At 41.1% G+C, this 4,383-nt stretch overlaps 1 long non-coding RNA gene across 1 annotated transcript; it reads left to right on the forward strand.

The window, feature by feature from the left end:
* The first annotated feature begins 1,406 nt into the window (after positions 1-1,406).
* Positions 1,407-4,160, forward strand: LOC118168699. The gene is made up of 3 exons (XR_004751735.1): positions 1,407-1,701; positions 1,887-1,891; positions 2,110-4,160. It is a non-coding gene; the product is annotated as an uncharacterized LOC118168699 (long non-coding RNA).
* The last annotated feature ends 223 nt before the right edge of the window (positions 4,161-4,383 follow it).

A 4,383-nucleotide genomic window follows, 5' to 3' on the forward strand; every position in this document is an offset into this window, starting at 1 on the left:
CTTCCCTTCCCTTCCCTTCCCTTCCCTTCCCTTCCCTTCCCTTCCCTTCCCTTCCCTTCCCTTCCCTTCCCTTCCCTTCCCTTCCCTTCCCTTCCCATCCAAGAGCTGCAACTGAAAGCACAGCATAAAACAGATTTTAAAATAATGAATCTTTCTGACATTGTTCCATACAATGTTGTTGCCAAAGGCACACAACATAACAGAATTTAGTATGTAGTTCACCAGAAGGGTATTGAAAGGTGTGTAAAGTGAAAAAGTAGTTGTATTTTATACTATGTATATGCAGATTCTCCTTTTTATCTTCATAGACTCATGTTGCACAACCAAAGTTTACATAATAAGAAAGTGCGATCAAATCTGCTTGTCTCATAGCTGTCAGCCCCTTTTTGACTACAGGGGACAGGCCATAAGGAGAGGTTGTGCCATCTGGACTGATTAATTTCAACTAATAAAAGAAATATACTCTCTTTTTCACATTTGCCTTCAGGTCTCCTTCCCAGTATCCAGGCAAGGAAATTTCAGATAAGAGATGGAAATAAGTAATTGCCAGCATTTTTTCTAATCCTTTTGAAATCTATATTAAAAAAAGTCTGCTGACTTTGAACAGTGTTTTGTTGATAGACTCAGTCTGTCAAACGTGATCCTTAAATAACAGGAGGCTCTGTAATTTTTTTCTGATCTTTTGCAAGAAGCATTTCTGCACAGCGGTATAAAATGGAGAGACGTCTTTTATTTGAAAGAAATGAGCAGTCAGTTCCTTCAAAGAGTGATCAAAATGATGAGTCATGAGCTGCAGTCTGATACCGAACGCTTTGAGCATGGGTGCTTTCTTTTCCCCTCTACTTGGTGGCTTCCTACCACCTCACATTCCTATCTGTGATCACACTTTGGATTTTAACAGAGCCCTTAAGCCTTCGGTACCTCCTGTCAGTCGTTAAAAACTAGCTCCAGTGATAACCAGAATTTTTGTTTGGACTACTGCAAAAACAGATAGGAATTCCCAGCTCTGATACCTACGTCTGATCTGGGTTTCAAGAACTCTGCAGCACGGGAATGGTTGGATCTGTGTGGCTCTAATTTTGTGGATCACCAGTCATAGGTCGTCTTCACAGCCTGAGAAAGTGGCACCTGACATAGTTTTCTGGCTCTCTCTGCACACAAAGCTGTGTTAAAGGAACTAAGTGTCTTCTGGTGCAAATATACAGCCCGCTGGCTTTAGTAGTCGGGGTTATTTTTAACCTGGATCATAACAATGGTCTGACCTGCATCACGGCCCCACAGGGAATTGGTATGAAAAGGAAGCTCATGTGCAATGAATGGCACAAGGGTGAGAATGAGGGGCTGGGAAAAGGCAGAGAGATCAGCTTCTTGGGAGAGTGTTGCTGCCAGCACATTGTGTAACTTCACCCTCGCTGCCTGTTCTTTCCAGGCCAGGTATTTTTTTTAAAACTGTAAGCATGCCAGGAGGAAAGTGGTGACTCAAATTCCCATAATCTTAACAGAATCATACAGGGACACCAGCCAACATGCTGCTGAAAAAAAATATCCCTACCATAAATTGAGGTCGCTAGAGGGGGACGTTAACCCGGGGCTAACAGCAACGAGGAGCTCTCATTATACCTGGTCCAGTCGCAGCAGGATTTACACTGAGTGGCTTTTGCCAAGCCCCTAATTCCTCACTGTCGTTGAGCAAGGTACTGTGTTCTTTTGATTCACTTGACCATTGCCATCTGCTCCAGAAGAAATTGCTTTTAATTTAGACGAGCCTCTGTCTTTCTGATGGATGCTTTCTAGTGAAGGGCACTGCTAGTTAACAATGCAAGGTGATATTACAAATTTCCAGCACATCTCCAAGTTGTTTTGCTAACTTGGTAAAGTCACAGCAGGCTCTGTATACAATCTGAGTATGCAATCATGCCTGAGATGACACAGTCCTCACAGTTAGGTTTTCCTCCACACTAGCAACAAAATCTTAGTACCGGTATATATTTGCAGAGAGATATGCATACTAAAGTAACCTAGGAGTAATTAGTGACACACTCTTATTAGTAGTGGCTTCTGGAGGGGCTGCACACCAATGTGCAACAGGGCGTAGCCTTGTTCACTCAGTGTGTCAAAGAATATGATGGTACTGAGCTGTGTGTTTCCTTCGCATAGTCCTAGTGAACGTTTGGATACAGTAGATTTAGTATTATTTAAAACCCCACTACTGAGGATTTTTTGCATCTGCTGTTGGTTTTGGCAGAGTGTTGTAAACAAACTCCCTGCCTGAATGGCTTATAGGCAAATACTGCATGCTTTAATGAGAGTTCTTAATCTAACTTGTCACTCTGTTTACATCAAACAGTTTCTTCCTGGCCCTTTATCTAATTTTCTTCATCTGTGATGTTCTGTTCCTTCTCATTCTCTTCACAATCCCTTTATCTTTTCTTCAAGGACGTGCAACTCAGAAGTGTTTATTTTGACAATATTACTCGGTGATCTCTCCACAGATGAGTAATGCCTTCAGTGCGCATCCAGTGATGCTCCTATAATAGAAGCCTTATCAGAGGGGTGAATTTGGCCCTTTGGCTTTTCGGTGGAGTAAATTAACACATTAAAAGGAAGCAGATAAAAAGGCTTGCCTAAAATGTAATCACAGTTTCTCTCAGTAACTATTCAGTAACCAGAGGTTCCAAACCATTGGTTGCAAATCAATGAGCAAAACTGTCCGCAAGCCCAGAGGCAAACTGTTCCACAAATCTGCTTTGTAGTGCTGCCTTATTTTCCTTTTCAAAAGGCTGAAAGTGATTTTGTGGACTAAAATGTGTTGGTGCCCCAAAAGGGCGTTTATTTTCCAAAAGCTAAACATCACTCTGCTCCTTTTGTAGGATAAAATACGGCACACATAGGTGTGTTTGTCCCATAAAATAGTCATGTCATAAGGCATTGTTACAAATTCTGATGCTAGGAAGTTTATGAGATTGGCTTTATAATAAATACTGGGCAAATCTCTCACTGTGCAAGTTGCCTTACAATAGTGCTGAAGGTTGAAGCTGGCTGTCTTCATGAAGTACTAGAACTAAAGGACCTCTAGTGAAAAGAGCTCTGCTAATAAAATCTTGTGGCTGCACGATCAAAAAAACATTGTTGTGCACTCAGATGATACCTGTCATGATGAACCTGTGCCATCAATTCAAACTTTCTGGCTTCTGCTCCCTTTTGATGAACAAAAGAAGAAAGAGGGGCTGGCAACAAGCAGAGGCATCAGTGAGGTCTATAAAAGCAATGAGCATTAGAATCAGTTTTTACCTGTAAATATCTGACCCCTGCGTGAGTGCTGCTCATTAAAAAGAATGAGATCAATCCAGTCCGTAGTAAATAAATGCATTCCCAGTTCTTGAATCTTAGCTTTTTGCAAATTTTATTATTCATTTAGTATTAATCTTATATATAAGGATACAACAAGGACTGAAAGTCACGCAGCAATCTGGAGTTCTTGCCCTCAAAGAGACAAAGACCCTAGATCAGTATCACAGTATTTTGTCTTTGATTATTTCACTAGGCTAGGACGGTGGGATACGTGGTGGTTTAGGAAGAAAATTTCTACTGGTGTTTGACAGGTGTCAGAGAGAACTTTGGGTTTGATCCTGTGGCATTCTAACTAGTTCCCCTGTGCTCTCGCTGCTCTCCTAAAACAATATTTGCAAGCTTTTTCCTGGTTTTAGAGAAGCATGCACTGACCAATAACATATCTTTGCTTGTCAAATAAGGACAGCACGTGATAGAACAGCAGTCACCTTTATGAGAATTATGGGCTGATGGCTTTCAGATTTCTCAAAAGGCCTCATTTGGATTACTAGAAGAAAGTAATTATACAAATAAATCTTGAGCTAATCTAACTGCAGATTATGTGCTACTTCATGAACCTGTGTTTCTGTTGTTCTTTATGTATGGAATGTACCTTCTAGGTTTCTGCTCTGTAAGTGTTCAGAATTAATTGTGTAGCTACTTGTCAGTTCTTTCTGTTGCTTGCCAAGGAACTAAGAAAAGGATTTGCACAGCTATCTCAGTGTTTTGGTATTTTGCTGTGAATGATAGCTCAGTAGCTGATACTCACAAATGCCTGTGTACTGGATGAAAATGCATTAAAACTTATTTTATATGTTGTATTTTATTTACCTGTCTAGAAATGCTAGATTCCTCTTTTTCATTAAGTTCATGTTTATCCATTTTTTGTGCAAACCTTGTCCCTCCCTGTGCCTCAGTTCTAGTGAGCTGAATGGAAATACTACTTTTTGGACCTGCCTACATCCCTGTTCTGCTGACAGGCTGCCCAGGGGTGTTTCGAGGCAGGTGGACGGCAGGCACTGCTGGTGTGCTAAGGAAGCAGATCAGTTCTCA

The sequence above is a fragment of the Oxyura jamaicensis genome, chromosome 5 (assembly GCF_011077185.1).
Source record: "Oxyura jamaicensis isolate SHBP4307 breed ruddy duck chromosome 5, BPBGC_Ojam_1.0, whole genome shotgun sequence".
In the NCBI taxonomy this organism is placed as follows: domain Eukaryota; kingdom Metazoa; phylum Chordata; class Aves; order Anseriformes; family Anatidae; genus Oxyura; species Oxyura jamaicensis.